The sequence below is a fragment of the Hibiscus syriacus genome, unplaced genomic scaffold (genome assembly GCF_006381635.1).
Source record: "Hibiscus syriacus cultivar Baekdansim isolate YM2019G1 unplaced genomic scaffold, ASM638163v2 tig00111708_pilon, whole genome shotgun sequence".
NCBI classification, from domain to species: Eukaryota; Viridiplantae; Streptophyta; class Magnoliopsida; order Malvales; family Malvaceae; genus Hibiscus; species Hibiscus syriacus.
In genome coordinates, this window is record NW_024063159.1 from 3,413,844 (window position 1) to 3,432,420 (window position 18,577).

General features: G+C 34.6%; 1 pseudogene; it reads left to right on the forward strand.

Moving 5' to 3' along the window:
* The first annotated feature begins 16,676 nt into the window (after positions 1-16,676).
* LOC120168091 overlaps positions 16,677-18,577 on the forward strand; it is a 28,236-nt pseudogene continuing 26,335 nt past the window's right edge.

Genomic DNA, 18,577 nt, shown 5'->3' on the forward strand with positions numbered 1-18,577 from the left:
AGGATGAGACAAGCTTTGTGAAGGAAAAAGGGGTCATGCAACAGACGTGAGATTACCAATTTTTAATGGTGTTCAACCTTTATTTTAAACAATGGTATATTTATCTCCTTGGTCCTTCTGGTTTTAATTGAAAACTATAATTATCATTTTTACTCTCTATTGGGCCTAAACCAAGCCCAAAACCAAATCAATTTGGGTCAAAGCTTCCTATGAACTAGGGAATTAAATCAAGGTCCATAGTGTTTTTGCCCGAAACTCCTAACCTGGGATATGGGGCGTTACAATAAAATAAAAATAAATTAAAATTTACGTTAGAATTTATAGGTGAATTCTAGTATGAATTTTATTTTTTATTTTTAAAATAAAATAATATATATTTAGTTTTTTATTAATTTATTTTTTTATTTAATTTATATAATCTTTTTATATTTTAATTTTCATATATTTTTTTTATTTTTTTTAAAATAATTAAGCCTTTAAACTTTTTTTAAAAAATCAATTTGGTCATTGAACTTAAAAAAAAAATTAGCTCATCTACCAAGTCATCAACCACATCACTAACCACTGTGGGTTGTCATGTTAATATTATAGATCGCAAAATCAGAATAATGAAGTGTCACATCAACATCGTAACGGGTCATATTAGATTCTTTTTATAAGTTCGAGGGTCACATTAAGTGTAAAAAAATGTCGAGGGCCACATTGATTTTTTTTAGAAAAATAAGGAGGCCTTAGATACGCTTTTACTGTAGAAAAATTATATTTTAATATTATGTTTTATTTATTTTTATTCACTAAACATAAAAAAAAAAAACTAATTCGAGTAACTCTTGAAGTTGAATATTCAACTTCTTCAACTTAATTGATGTCTCGATTTCAAATTCTAATTCTCGATCTAGAGATAAATCTGACAACTTCTTAAGAAATATATCTAAAAACTTCTTAATAATCTGAAGATTCTCTAATACTGAATTCGAAGCACTAGCGTTGACTATATGGGCCAAAAATCTTCACAACTCTTGGCTAATCAATCTACGAGATGTAATCGCATATTATTTTTATAAATGGGTAAATCACACCATAAGTCCCCAACTGTAACACTTAGCTCAAAAAAATTTATCATTATTCATGCTTAATTTATAATTTAATTAATTCAAATCTTGACCCAATATTTTCAATTAAGCCCATTACTTAGTGTATCATAGTTCAAGTTAACATACAGATCTTGACTCCAAATTTAGATCATTGTACTACTTCTTGAGTTAGACAAAGGTCAAACAGTTCAAGTATGCTGTACCATGAGTGAAATGAAGATGATTGGATGGTGTATTTTTTTCATGGAGGTGAAGATGATGATGAGATGAACAAAGAGAGGAAGGTGGTGAGATAAATTTCTACTTGAAGGTGGTAGCTAGCGTGACATTTTGATATAATTGGTGAAGGAGATTTATTATTATTTGGTGTGGTTATCGTAACAATTATAACTTTGTTAAGAAAGATGTCCGAAGAGAACAAGAAGTGCTTGGTAGATGTTGTGTCAGGCTTTAGATCGTCGTTTAATTTACATTTTTCAAATGTTTGTTTGATACGATTGTTGAAGATAAAATGCACGAAGCTAGAAGTATGTGAGAAAGCTTAGGATTGTTGGAGAAAATGGTGAAGGAGACAAAGGAGGAGGAGGAGGGTGGAGATGTAGGGACACATAAATGGATCATATTGGTTGTTTGCCGAGCAAAAGACGAAAAAAATCAAATTATAGTTTAAAATTATAAAACCTACTAAATTAACATTTTAAAAAAAATCAAGATTCAAATTAAAAAATAATTTTCTTGGTTAATATTTCACGAATATAACAAGAGTCAATATCTCAATGATCAAATTGTTATCAATCGATAACATAAGTAACCAAATCATAATGATTGAAAGTTGAGTTACCAAAATTTTAAAAAAATAAAATAAAAGTGACATGTGATATACTTTATCCTATTAATTATTATTACTGTGGTAGCTACGAAAATTGAGAAAAATGTGACAAAATTAGTACCTTCCTATCTATTTCAGAGGAGATTACGGGTCAAAGAGGTTGGGCGTTCTGAGTCGTGAACCCTAAAAGGAGACTTGACTCTCCCGACTCACAGCGCATGCGTAGATAAGGAATGTTTTAAGCAGTAGACTGTTCAAATGGGACTATTTAATAAATAATATTAAAATGTTTGACAGAGTAATACTATATAAATTTATAAATAAATTTAAATAAAATATTTAATATTATAAAAACTAGATTGTAACACACTTGTACGATTTATCGTCTTCAGCTCACTATCCTTCTTATCATTATCGACGGTAACTCTACGCTTAAAATTAGTAAGGATAGATCATCTACAGCCATCGCAACTTACATTTTATCATCTACAATCCTGTCATCGGATATTCATAGCAGCAAAACTGTCCTGGAAATCCAAGTTAAGGAAAAAAATACACCAAAAAGTTTAAATTATAGCATGAAAGAAAAATAAGCAGGTGTTTGGGTGGTTACCTATAAGGACTGTGTTGGTCATATGACAATAGTTAACCTGAACGAGGAACAGTCACAAAATTAATTCAATCAACAATTTCAGAACTCCATCTTATGCAGAGCAAGTACTCGAGTTTGACATCAAATAATAGCAAACATGGAACTTTTATGTTTTAGCTGACCAAATACAATGAGGAAAGGGAAGTTAATCTTCCCTGTTTAGTGAATGTAAGCGAAGAGAGAGCATATATGTCGTGGGAAACAAGATATATCGGTGACCGAAAGGGAAGTTTACCTACACAGATTGTTGACTGTTTCCCTACAATTGCGTTCCACGTTTTTTGAATATAGAATATTGGTTTTGGTTAAGCTTACCTTTTGGCCTGACACTTGAAAGAACTCATGCAAGATATCTTTAATGGTCTCCATTTGTTTGCTCGATGCTTTTGCGAATAGCACCATGTCATCGTCGAAAAGGAGGTGAGATTTTTTTGTCCTTTTCTAGCCATTCTAATTTATCACTATAGTAGATTCAATTTATCAATTTCGCCCATGTCGTATTTTCGCATCAATTTAGCTTCGAAGTTGTTCAATTATATTATTCTATATTATACTTCTAACTTAAAACCCTAAATTATAAATACTAAATCATGACTTTTAAAAAAATACAATGAGGAAAGGGAAGTTAATCTTCCCTGTTTAGTTAATCTTCCCTGTTTAGTGAATGTAACCTATTTTAATGATTGAACGAGTTTAATTTATCGATTCAATGTTACAATGTCAACACTTTAGATAACTTATAAAGGAAGTTATAAAGCCATCATAATGGATGAGGGCAGAACGTCTCTGCAACGGGTGATAAGACCAGCGCCGAAGTGCATATCGGCGACCTGAACGAAAATGGGGCCATTTCTTGAAAAATAAAAGGAGTGATAAAGCAACAAGTCAAATAACATGCTTTGCAGATTCGAAGTTAATTAGCTTCAAAGTGCAACATAGTACCGTTTATCTCACAAGATTCCAGGCCTTCGAATTCTCATACAACCAACAGCAAAACGAGGACAAGAAAAGAAATCAATCCCGACGCCTTCTGTCCATGCCCGAATCCCCGTTCAGCTGATCCGTAATTGGGCTGGTTCATTACATTGAATTTTTAATTTCCGACCGTCGGAGTAGTATCGGTTTTTACGATCACCGAAACATTGGGAAACTTGCACGCTTCATCGAGCTGATTATTCTGCTGAAAATAGCTGTTGAAGGCAAAAGAAATGTGTTGGTAGTGCTCAAGGGAGTTAAGTCACTTATCCCGGATTGAAAAAGAAAATGCCTTGATGAAGGTTTTTATATTTGAAGGGGTATTCCTTTCCTTAGTGAACATGCTAAATGGTTTCTATGATTGAGAACTTCCTTGTATAAATACTTAAAGATAAGGACGCCACCAAATGCTTTGAAGTAGGAATAATTATTCGATTGAGGTAAATCAAAATAAAATCGTTATGTATAAGAAAAAATCTATCTCGAGATAAATTGAGTAAAAAAATAGAGAACGAGATAAGAGCCCACCTAGCTAAAAAAACGAGCACAACCATATTAGATCAAAATTTTAATTTATTTTGATTTTACTCCTATTTTTTATTTTTAATTGTACTTTGCTTCCTTAAACTAAAATATTGGCTTCGTCCTTGCTCGCTAGCCTTCGATCGAGGCCATATTAGATCAAAATTTTGCCTTTTCTTCCTTGTAGTAAATTTGCTCCTCACATCAGTGAAGATCAATTAGCAATTTAAGTTTAATCTTATTTTTTATTCGTTTTTATTCATATTTTTTTATTTACTTTGAAACTTATTTATATTTAATTTTATTCATTAGGAATTTTAAAATCGTGTTTCTGTTCATTTATTCATTTGTTTAATATTTGTTAACACTAGGAATATCTAGTCAAGCTTAAATCGTAACAAGTTTAAACTCGACTCAATATTTAGAGCTTGATACTCGATTTGAGCTCAAGCGAACATCAAAATACTTAAACTCGAGTATTAAGACTCAAATGGCATTTGCATATAAAATTAGAGTATTTATATAATTTAATAATGTAAAATATTTAAAATATACATCAATAAAAAAAACCCAACTAAGCTCGCGAGTGGTTTGAATCAAATATATGATGCTCGAATTCAGCTCGATTGATAGTTTGGACTTGACTCAATTATTACTGAAATTGTCACCAAAGCAAGTCGCTGAGCGATCCTCAAGTCCCAAATTCTTGTTATTGATCGAGCAAATGCTTTGGATAGATATACTGCATGTACAAAAATAATATCTTCATTCTTCTTAGGCTATTCTTACAATGGTGAATTATTGCATAATTATCTAAAATTTAGATGAAGACAATGACTACGGCTGGGATGAAGGGTGTCGGGATAAAGACAATGACTGAGGCTGCGAATTGCGATGACGGAGGCTGAGATGAAGACAATGACTGAGGCTAGGATAAAGAGAATGCTAATTCTGAGGATGTTGTTGAGAAGAAGGATGACTATGGTTACTATAATGTTGTGACCATCATCATCCTCAGCTACAACATCCTCTTCATCCCATGAACTGAAATGGAATGTTGACCTCAAAGGTCGACCGAATCATAATAGCACGCGTCTCTGAATTTGTAATGGATGGACATGGTTGAGTCAAAATTAACCAGCGAGTTCCATTGTGAACTCAGTTTCTTTTTTTTTTCTTTTTGTGTGTAATTGTGTTGAGCAGAAGGCATCCTTGTTCAAGCGTACGAAGATTTCTGAGTGTGAAATCAAAGTGGGTATTTATAGAACCGTAGGTATCAGTGGCGGATCTAGAAATTTAAAAATAAGATCCAAAATTTTAATTTTCTTTTCTTAAAAATAATAGGTATGCAAAATTGTATTTTTTTTCCTTTTTCCTTAACACATTAAGTTAAATTTAACCATTTTTCCAAAATAATGGGATTCACTTGGCCCCTATGGGGGCTTAGTGCATCCGCCACTGGTAGTTACGGAAAAAGTTTTGGTTTTTTTCAATTGGTAAATTATATGTCTATTTATTGAACTTTATTCTCTCATACTTCACTCATTGTACTTTTATTTTTTTTTTTCAATTCTCTTATTAAACTTATTACATTAGATTTTTTTGTCACTCCGTCGTTAATTTTCTAATGGCATTATGACCTGACTTAATTAACCATTTTTTAATCATTAAAATATATGTCAAAAGAAGGGAAAAAACAAATAAAATAAATAAAAATGACTTAAAATGAAATATGTTTACCCTGGAAAACAATAAAAGAGTTGCTCCACCGCCACCGATTGTGAAAATTTCTACAGCCTGTATAGACATGAAATCTATGGTAATTTCTTTCACTCTTTTTTTGTGTCGTTGTTTTAGGGTTTGCTAAAGGGTAATGTGTTTGGTTAATTTCTTTTTGGGGTTTTGAACATAGATGATAAGGGTGGTTCACAATTTGATTTTTGGTGATGGTGGATAGTGGAGTGTTTGGTGTTTTTGATTGGTGATTGTGAAAATGGTGACGAATGATTCAGATGATTGAGTGGAGTGAAGTGAAGTAGAGTTCAAATTAACTGTGAAGGATACTTGTTCGATTGAACGATAGAAACATGGAATTAGGAATTTCTTGACCTATTTATCAAAAACCATTATAATATTTCTTTATAATTTTGGGATGAACATAAAATAATATCTATAATAGGGGAACCTACTATATTAAATAATCTGTGATAATTCTTATTATATTAAATAATTTATTAAAAATGTCTTATTTAATATATTTTTATTAATACATAGATAAAATTGATCAATTTAAAACAATCATCTATAATAGGGGAACCTACCGGGCACTTTCACCAAAGATTAAAACATAATTAAAATCTAAAAAAGGGAAGGTAGACCCATAGAGTCAAATCCTGGAAATTTTGTCCCGCTTCCTACATGAGTTAAAGATTTCAACCAAGAACATACTTAAAAAAGAGTAAATTCTAAAAATAGTCACCCAACTTTTAAAATACTTTAATTTTTAAAACCTACAATGTAATCATTCAATTCATTACGGTCATTTCCGTAACCTAACCATGTTAAAGTCTATATCAGCTCTGTTCACCTTTATCGTCATCTTGCCCTCCTTTATTTCTTTGGTTCCCGTTAACATTATTCATCTTCTTTGTCATTGAGTAATACTCGAATGACCGATGTCGTTATCGTCCGATGTTTTTCAGACCGTCATTGTCGTTTAACAGTTCAACTATATTTATGGTATGTGAAAATGATTTTTTCCTCTACTTTCCGAAACGTTTTAGTCAAACAAAACTGCGATGATTCCTTTGCCATAACAATCAAGCTCTGTTGGAGAGTTGACGGAAACCTAAGAAATGGAGGAGGATTCGTCAGCTGTAGATGGTTACGGTGGAGGTAAAAACAAGTAGGCACCAAGGTAAAATTATGATTCCAAAATTTTCATGGGGGCTATATAGAAATTATACCCTTTTTTTTGAGGGAAACGATAATTGTTTTGTTTACCGCTGTAGCTTGCGTTTGTCACTGATCGACATGTTGATCCATAATGTCTTAAGAAATTGTTTGCTCAGTGTTCATTAGGGGCGTAAAATTAGACACTAGTATTGATAGGCTATTCAAATTTAATTTTAAAAAATTGAATTTAATTCTATAATAATCGAGTCAAGTTCAAACTATCAATTGATTTGAATTCGAGAATCATATATTTGGTTCGAATCATTCATGAACATAATCGAGTTTTTAATTAATACATATTTTAAATATTTTTATATTATTAAATTATATAAATATGTGTTATTTTATATATATGCAAATGACATTTGAGTCTTAATAATCCAGTTTAAGTATTTTTGATAACCGGTTGAGTTGAAATTGAGTATCAAGCTCTAACTATTCGAGCTCGACTCGATTATATCATTAGTGTTCACAAATATTAAACGAATGAATATACATAATTTTCTTTTTGAAAATAACCTCGATTAACTATTTAAAGCTTTCGAAATGACAATGTCTGAGATACAAGAAAGAACATCCGATAACATACATAATTTTAAATGAATATATACAAATATAATTTTAAGCACATATTTATGTTTATTGTGTTTAAGAACATATTCAGGTTTGCTAGGAGTATAAATGAGACACTAGTATTTATAAAAGTATTCAAGTTTGACTCGAAAAAACTCGAATTTGATTATCGAGGTTAACTTAAGTTATTGGTCGAGTCAAGTTTAAGAACCATATACCCTACTCGAACCGACCACTAGTCTAATTGAATTTCTCATTAATACATATTTTAAATATTTTATATTATTAGATTAGACAAATATTCTATCTTCAATACAAATGACAATTGAGTTTTTATAATCGAGTATTTTGATGTTCGGTCCTGCTCAAATTGAGCATCGAGTTTTGAATATTGAGTCGAGCTCGAGTTTGCTACAATTTGAGCTTGACTTTATTACATCTCTAGTGTTCAAAAATATTAGACAGATAAACCTACATAATTTTAAATAAACAATCACAAATATAATTTTAAAATTCTTAATGAATATAAGTCGAACACAGATAAGTTTGAAAGTAAACAAAGCAATATGAATAAAAACCGATAGAAAATAAGAATGAACTTAAACTGCTAATCGTTTTTCACTAACGTGAGGAGCAAATTTATGAAAACCGGTGAGAGACGAGGAAAAGTAAGAAATGACCACTGGCTCTTGTTCTGAAACGGCCTTGATCCGAGGCTAGCGAGCAAGCGCCAAAGAGGCCAGGCATTGAGTAAAAGCAAAGGCATAATCCACATTATGTCTGAGTTCATGATTAACCAAGACATTCGAGCATGGCAAAGGGACCACAATACCGGATTTGTAATTGTATCAGAAGATAAGATTATAGGTCCACATGATAACACCGTTGTCCGACGCGGGATCAAAAGTAAAAACATTGAAATGGAATCTCACCGGTTGGAACATGCTTCTCAGATCAAGCAGTGGAGGATGTTTGCTCAATGCCTTGAAACTAAGACGATAAAGCAAAGTCCATTTACGATCATCAACGCTAAGCACCCAGATTGTCGAAAATCTTAAAGTATGGTCATATTGTGCATACTGAAAGCGTCCCCCACACGAACCGATCAATCCTGGCCTCCCCTTCTTACTCGCATCAAAACCGTCATCCGGGAGCGGAACCAAGTTAAAAACGACATTGACGTTACCTTCTCCGATGGCGAACCATAGAATGAGATCGGGATGACATAATATAAATACCTTTCCCTGCAAGTAAACGTATCTTTCATCTAAAGTGAATGTACTTTGAAGAACTAGTGGACTGGAGTTGTGGACCTTGCGGGTGTGCCATGATGAGTCACGTGAAGAGAAAACGTCCAAAATCTCTTTGTTTCCGGAGAAGCTAATGATTTAAAAAAAAAAAAATCCATCCCTCTGTCTGCTTTCCAATGCCGGATATCTAAGGCAAGAACAGTAAAAATCCCCGACTTGTTCGGACAAGGGATGAGGAGAAACCGCTTGGTGGTGGGATTCCACAAAAAAACAGTTATTCTCCGATAGGTGTCGGAAGAACATCAAACCATCTCGGGAGTCGAGCAAATGTTTCGCAGCAGGACTAAAATCAACCGAGAATCCATTGTGGCCGCCGCCGCCAATCGAATCATTGAACACCGGCGGCCAGGCATCAACATCTGGTCCGGCATCGGAGATTGCGGCTCGACCAATCACGATATCCCTCTTAGGATCCTTCACGTTGAGGATTATATGACATCCCAAGAAGGGAAGGGAGGGAGTTCTTGGAGGTACACAATACTGATGAATCAAGGCGTATCAGGGTTTACAAACACAGCTTCATCGCATCAGAATCTTAGGCGGCAAACAGCAAAGCACTTGTATCAGCACATCTTGGTCAATCGGGCCAATGTTTGTTCTATAAGAACAAACTAATTTGTGAGGGCCAACAGACCCCGTGTCTCTTGTTTACAGTCGGCTGCCAAGTAAACACAAGTAATCAAAACTAAAAAAAAGAAAGAAAAAAAACCAAAACTCTAAATTATTTAAATTAAAAGGAAATGCAATCCAACATGGAAACAAAAAATAACTTTATATTTATTTGAATTTTAACTATCCTTATTTTTCGAGAGAGTAACTAGTTTATCTGTTTAGTTTTTTTTCAAAGTATAATTCTAGGTATAATTTGTTTTTTCTCAGTTTTATGGTTTTCTTCCTCGTTAGGGTAGGCGGAAAAATTAATTCGACCAATAAGTCAATTTGAAATTTATTTTGTAATCTAGGACAAATATTATAGTGCAGGATAAACTCATTATGTCGATGTGATGAGTTTGTTCAAATAATATTTTTTATTTAACTTATCATATTAATATGACAAATTTTAATAAAATATATATTTTTATTAGAATTTACATTATCGAGGTGAAAAGTATGAATAAAAATATATATTTTACGTTACGAGTTCCAAGACTTTATAATAAATGTAGATTTCTAAATAATTTAATGTGTATTGTATTGGGCTGATATATATATATATTCATCATATATGATTATAAAAAAATAATTTAAATTAGAATTAATTATGCCATAACATTATAAACACTTACAATTAAATTTAAATAAAATCTCATATGATTCAAATAGAATTTATATGTTTTGATCCGACTAAATTTTATAAATTCAATTTAATTTCAGAAAAATTCGAGCCTCGAGAAAAAAAATCAATTCGTAAGAGGGTGAGATCACATAAGATTATAACCAATGATTACAATTGTAATTTATGTCATTCGGCATAAATTTTAAAACAATTTTCCGAGAAAAAGGAAAACGAAATGAACTCGTACACATATAGAAAACTACATTACCTGGTAACAGCAGAACTCATGCCCAGATTCTTGTGTCAAGGCCTTCTGTAAGAGGAACTTTAACAGAAAAGTTGTAGCCAACTTTTGAGACTATATCATGGATTTCATTATTGGGGGCATAAGTTCGCAGGGATGCTTGATTAATGACTTCAGAAACCATAGAGGGATCAAGTTCGGCATCAACCCCGAGCCACTTCATCACATGAAGGCCAGCAACAATTCCACGACTTACGAAGCATGCTCCTATGAGAGCTTCAACACAATCTGTTACGGTTTTCGAACACATCCACCGGTGGCCTCTATCACATAATTTACCAACCTTAATTTTGGGGTCTTCAGTCTGAATTTTTATCCAAAGGAACTTCTAGAGATTCCACTCCACGCTTGCAAGGAACCGGACGAAGAGATCGTTGTCCAGGAGCTACCCAGCGACGGGATCAAAAGCACCGTCCCTAATGTATCCCTGTTATATAAGAAATAAAAGCAATGTAACAATCAACAGTTTAAAAATGATATCTAATTATTGTTAATAGGAATGAAACTTTTCGAGACAACCAGAGTTAAAGAGGAGAATAAGAGAACAAACCATTGAGCTTGGAATATCGACGTTGCTAGAATGAAAGTTGATCTCCTCTCTAAGTTGGTTGGCCAACATTAACGACTCCAGCCGGTGAATTACTGATGGCAGTAAGTAAAGTGCTTTTAGAACACTGACCGGGACATCAAGGGCAAGCAAAAGCTCAAGGGGCATGTAGACATGGAACCGTGGCTTTTCGTTAACCATGCCAGCTTGTGAGTTGTGATGCTTTAGCCGAAACACCTGCTCGGTAATTGGAAAATATTAGAAATCATATGGGCATCAGGTACGTAAGTGCCATTTCAGGCTTAAGACCCTTTTCAAGTAGCTTGAAATGCCTTGGGAATAACAAACCGAACACTCGTTGACTTATCATTTTGATAAATTTCACCGAGTCCGGTGGTTTGCTTGAACTGGAATATGGGCAATGAGTTGATGACCGTGGGATCGAACGGCGACTCACCGGACGTGTTTAGGCCTAGGCCACGTATGCGTCTGAGAAACACTTGATGGTGGTGGCGGGTTTGTCGGCGTCTATGTACGAACCTCACATAAAGATGAAATGTTATGATGAGAAAAACGAAAACCGACACAGAAATTAGGAAGGTTGTTGAATAATCGGGTAAAGAAAATGAAAAAAAACACAAGAATTTTAACGAGGTTCAACAATGTGCTTACGTCCTCGGTGCCTTGGGCGGCGCTAGATTTATCATTCAATATTTCATAGGTTTTGGTTACATCTCCTTTATAATAAATAAATCCTGATACATATTTGCAAAAATAACTCTGTACCGTACTGCGCATCCCACATAATCATAACCCCCACTATGAGACTTTCCTCTGTCCTCTTTACTGGTATATTTATGAGCCCTACCTAACAAATCTCCACCTTGGAGAATATCCTACCCCTTAGGAAACATTCAATGTGAGTTGGGTTACGTTATTTCTTTAACAACTCGAAAACACTCAACAAGTCCAAGCAATGCATTAACTTGTCTGTCGTAACTGGCTTGGTGAACATATCAATGGCATTCTCATCAGTATGTACCTTCTGAAACAAAACCTCTCACGATATACCTGATTCTTAGCTAAGTGAATAGTACTTTGATTGTCACAAAGCAACTGAACTCCACCTTGCTGAACACCCAACTCCTTCACTAAACCAGTAAGCCATAAAGCTTCTTTTGCAGCTTCAGCCGCTGTCATGTATTCACCTTCAGTTGTAGATAATGCCACAACAGATTGAACAGTAGACTTCTAACAAATAGGCACTCCACCAAGAGTAAAGACATACCTTGTTGTAGATCTTCTATTATCCAAATCACCTGTATAGTCTGAATCCACATATCCTACAACCAAAGGATTATCCCGTTGACTACCAAAAACAATTCCATGTCCCACAGTACCCTTTAAGTACCTAAAGATTCACTTGACTGCTTCCCAATGTTGCTTACCAGGTTTAGACATGTACTTACAAACTTGACTAATAACATGAGCTAAATCAGGACGAGTACATACCATTGCATACATCAAGCAGCCAACAGCATTATAATACGAAACCTTTGTCATATATTCAGCTTCCTTATCTGTCTTAGGGCACTGTTCTGATGAAAGCTTAAAGTGATTCGCCAATGGAGTGCACATTGGTTTTGCGCTGCTCATCGTAAACCTTTCTAGCATTTTCTCAACATAACCCCGTTGAGATAGCCACAGTTTCCTTGAGTCTCTGTCCCTGCAAATTTTCATTCCAAGAATTTTCTTTGCAGCACCTAAATCTTTCATACCGAATTCCTGACTCAATAAAGCTTTCAAACAGATAACATCATCCATATTCTTCGTAGTAATTAATATATCATCAACATACAGTAACAGAAAAATAAAAGAACCATCATCAAGGCTCTTAACATAGACACAACAATCATACTCACATCGCTTGTAGCCAATCTTGATCATATAGGAGTCAAACCATTTGTACCATTGTCTCGGAGACTGTTTCAACCCGAACAAAGATTTCTTCAATATGCAAACTAAATGCTCGTTTCTAGGTTAAGTGAAACCTTCAAGTTGTTGCATGTAGATCTGCTCCTCTAAATCACCATGCAAAAAAAAAAAAATTAACATCCATATGCTCTTAATGTAAATCTCAACTAGCCACCAATGCAAGTACTGCTCGGATTGAAGTGTGTCTGACCACAAGAGAGAAAATTTCATCATAATCAACTCTTTTCTACTGTGAAAAATCCTTTGCTACCAAACAAGCCTTGAACTTCTCCCCCTCTTTTTCTGTTACTATTGGTTTCTTCTTATAAACCCATTTGCAACCAATAGGCTTCTTACCCTCAGGAAGGCGAACTAACTCCCATGTACGATTGTGATTTAAAGACTCAATCTCCTCAACCATGGCAGCCATCCACTTGTCGTTTTCCTGACTAGTAACAACACCATGAAAAGTAACTGGATCATCATTGTTAACAGTAAGTGCAAAAGAGATCAAGTCTTCAAAACCCAATCTGTTCGGAGGCTTTATATTCGTCTGTCTCACCCTGTCTCTTCCGAGACTATAATCCTTCAAATCAACTGTAGCGGAACCACCAGAAGTCGGTTGATAAGTTTATGTTTTCTTAACCAGAAACTACTCGAAATCCACCACTGTCGTGTCTTTCTTCTACTGCAACATGGGCTGTTCATAAAAAACAACATCTCTACTGATCACAATTTTCTTCACAACTGGATCCCAGAACTTGAATCCTGTGACACCTGTCTTGTAACCCAGAAAAATACACTCCTTCGATTTTACATCAAGTTTGGATCTCTCATCAGCAAGTACATGCACATAAACAAGACAACCAAAAATCCGTAAGTGATCAAAAGTAATATCATGACCAGTCCATACCTATTCTGAAACTTTCTCATCCAATGATGCCCTTGGTGATCTATTTATAAGATAGCATGCCATGTTAACAGCCTCAGCCTAGAAGTGTTTGGGAAGCCCTGCATTCAACCGCAAACATCTGGCTCTTTCATTCAACGACATGTCCATCCGTTCCACAACACCATTCTGTTGTGGTGTCTTGCGTACTGTAAAATGTCTCTTAATCCCATTCTCCTTACAGAAGTTTAGAAATTATGAATCTATGTACTCCATACCATTGTCAGACCGCAAACACTTGATTTTTTCGTTCTGTTTGGTTTTCTACCTCAGCTTTCCACAGCTTGAACTTCTCAAAAACGTCAGACTTTTGTTTCAAAAAATACGCCCAAACTATCCGTGAAAAATTGTCAATAAAAAGTAACATAATACCTAGATCTACCCAAAGACGATGTCGTGGAAGGCCCCCATACATCAGAATGCACATAATCAAGAATCCTGTTAGTTGTGTGCTTCTCATTCTTGAAACAAACTTTAGTATGTTTACCAAGAACACAATACTTGCAAAAATCGAGCTTATAGCTTTTAGCACCATGCAACAGATTTCTTTTATGTAATTCAACCATACCACGTTCACTAAGATGAGCAAGACGTATATGCCACAGTTTGGTAGTATCATCACAGGACTCAACATAATAAACTCCACCTACAATAGTACTCCCTAGCAATCTGTAAATATTCCCTGCAGTCATCTTTCCTTTCATCACAGTCAAAGCTCCTTTAACAATCTGAATGGTTTCACTATCCTCATCAGCCTTAGGGATAAAATCATTCTTGTGCAAAGTGCCCAAAGAAATCAAATTCTTCTTCAAATCTGGGATATGTCGAACACCACACAACGTCCAAATAGAACCATCATATAGCTTAATTCTGACATCACCAATACCAACAATATTGCAACATCGATCATCACCCATATAAACATAACCTGAATTAACCAACCTGTATGTCGAAAATCATTCCCTATTTGGCGTGATGTGATAAGAACATCCAGAATCAAGAATCCAAGCATCCGTCAATTGAGTCATTGAAATAGAGAACATATCACCCTCACTGTAATTAGAATTGTCATCCTTGACCACATTCACAGACTTGGATGAGTCATCACGCTTTTCATCAGTCTGCTTTTTCAACTTCAGACAGTCTCGCTTCATATGTCCCGCCTCCTTGCACTTGTAACAGTGAATTGTCTTCTTATCCCTAGATTTGGATCTAAAATTCCATTTCCCAGACCCTGTCTTCTCTGGCTTATGCCCACGGTCTCGATTACCCTTGACATATAAGCTATCAGCTTGAGAGCTTTCCCCTGCATTCTACTTCCGCTGGTTGTGAGCCAACAAGGCTGTAGTAATCTCCTCAAATTTTATAGTATTTTTCCCATATGCAAGAGTAGTCACCATGTGTTCGTAAGAGGGAGGCAACGAACACAACAAAATCATCTATTTGTCTTCATCCACAATTTCACATCAAGTTGAGTGAAATCAGAAACGATTTGATTGAATACATTCACGAGTTGAGCCAAATCATGATCATCCTGCATCTTCAGCCCATACAGCTACTGCTTTAGATACAATTTATTCGTTAAGGATTTGGACATAAACTGACTTTCTAACTTCTTCCAAATTTCATCTAGAGACGATAGATGCATGACGTGATACATGACCTCGTCCGCCAAACATAATCGTATGGTTCATGTCGCTCGCTGCCGCAATTCTTCCCAATCTTCCTCCTCCATCGACATTGGCTTTGTAGGTGGTAAAGCCTTCAAGATCCCTTGCAGTGCCAATAGATCCTTCATCCTTGTTTGCTATAATCTGAAGTTACCCTGACCATTGAATTTTGCAACTTCGAATTTGGCTCCTGACATCTGATACCAATTGTTGAATAATCGGGTAAAGAAAACAAAAAGAACACAAGAATTTTAATGAGGTTCAGCAATGTGCTTACGTCCTCGGTTCCCTGGGCGGCGCTAGATTTGTCATTCAATATTCCATAGGTTTTGATTACATCTCCTTCATAATAAATAAACCATGGTACATATTTACAAAAATAACATTGTACCGCATTGCGGGACTGCGCCCCCGTACCCCCAACTCACATAATCGTAACCCCCACTATGATACTTTCATATGTCCTCTTTACCGATATATTTATGAGTCATACCTAACAAAGGCAAACAAGATACAGCTGCTGAGATCGAAAGTGTCGCATATCTTCTGTGTTTGCCATATATGTTGTGTTCGAATTCTGGTGATGGAGATGAGAAGAATGAGTTTTATATACATAAATCCACATATTTCAAATGTGGAATGCGTAAGCTGCTGGGTTTCATAGTTAAAATTTCAAAAAGAGTCGATTTTTTATGTTTAATATATTGGTGATTTACGAATATAATGAATTAAATGATGTTATTGGTTAAAAAAAGTTAATTAAGTATTAAAATTTCTAACTTTATTTATTTATCTATTGATGATTTACTTTCCATCTCCCAATTTGTTTTAGGGTAAATTACACAGTTGATCACTAATGTTTGGGATAGTTTCTATTTTCCTCACTGATGTTACAAAAGTTATAAATCGACCACTAACGTTATCGATTGGTTACAAACTGATCACTCAATGTTAACAGATGTGATGGAAATCATAGCTGACATTTTAACTGCTTACATGGATTGTTGAAAGCTTACTTGGACCGTTGACTGGTCACTCCACTACCATTACCTTCTTCATTGTTATTTGATTGTTTGGTTGTTCTGGATTTTAACTTTTTGAAACAATGGCAAATTGGGATTTTTAAATTTTGGGGACTGGGTTTTTCTCCGATGGTGATCTTTAATGTTTTGGCACTTTCTAAGCGGTTTTAGATAGACCCGGATTTATTTTTGAATCGCGTTGATGTTTTTAAAGATTTAGAGTTTAATGGTAGGGTTTTGACTAGGGTGTTAGAATGGTTTCCTAGGATAATCATGATGAATGGGGATGAATTTTTTGAAAAGATTGGGCTATAGAAGTATAAACACTAATTTTTTCATTTCATTTTATTACTAGTATTATTAAAATTATTATTAATATTAATATTAATATTATTATTATTATTTAATAAATAATTACAAGGCCCAGATCCTTTAGGCCCATTTTACAATAAACCGACCCATTTACAAACCAGGCCCGAAAAGCCCAAAGCCATTTGGGGTTTTAGTTAGGGTTTTCAAACCCTAGCTCCCAATCGCCGCTGCTTCCAGAATATCTCAGCCGCCGCTGCTTCCAAAATATCTCAGCCGCCGCTGCTTCCAAGGGATTCCAGCCGCCTCTGCCAACTCTCCCGCTACCAGGTGACCCAATCCGCTGCAACCACGACGCCGTCGCCTCGATGAAACTTCCAGAAGAGCTAGCTGCCCCCACGTCGCAGCTACAAGGTGAGTCACCACTATAGTATGGTGACTCACCGAGAAAGCCTTCTTTAAGCAGTCTGATGAGAGCCTCGGTGGTGGCTATAAAAGCCACCGAACCCTACAAAAGAAGAGAACAGAGGGAGAGCAAGAGACCAAAGACTGAAGCAAAACACCAACAACCACGAAGCAAACCATAAAACAAAAAGAAAAGAGCGAGAGAAACTTACCGAGGAAGATAACACCTCTATCAGAGTCACCACTGGCCTCCAAGTGGCACCAAAAAGGACACTGGAATCGGCATTAGCACGTTCCGATCTATATTTTGGGGGTTTTTAAAATTTTCTGACGCCACGGTTGCCGGATTCTCTCCGTCGAGAGAAACTTAGAGAGAGGCAAGAGAGTCTCTCTCCTAGAGAGAGAATGAAAAATTAAAAATGAAATAAAATGGCCATTTTGGGCCGGTTAAAGGGTTTAAATACTCTCTCCTAAACGACGCCGTTTTGGGGAGGGTGTTTCTGTAATTTCCTTAAGGGGTAAACCCCTTCTGCAGTGTTTCACGTTTGTAATCCTTACGATCTAGTCACTGCAATTAATTTTAATATGTTTTAAATTTTGCCTTTTAATTTCTATTTATCATAATTTAGTCCCTGACCTAATTATGTATACTTTATGGTAAATAACATATTTAGTCCCTTATATTTTAATGATTTATATTTTAATCACTAGCTAATTAATTAGGGTAAATTACACCTTTAATCACTATTTTTTTTATAAAGTTTCGAATTAGTATCTTTAATTTCAATAGTCATATTTTAAATATTATAAGTTTTAATTCATTTTATTTTGGTCATTTTATTGCAATTTTATTTTGTATTGTACTTTATTTTTATTTTTATTTTTTAATACATTTAAATTAGTATTTTACTTTAATTATTATTATTATTATCATATTAGTCATATAAATATATATATTTGTTTAAATAATAATATTTATTTTTTAAATATTCAGAAAGGATAATCTTAAAGCAACTAGATGTCCTATTTCGATATTTTAAATAAATATCCTACTTATAAAAATCAGAAAATACATATTGTTTTATTTAAATTATTTTCTTAGAAAAATTATTATTTTTAATATTTATTTATTTTTCAAATATTAAGAAAAGACAGTCTTAAAGCAACTAGATGTCTTATTCTGATATTTTAAAAATAAATAAATATCATGC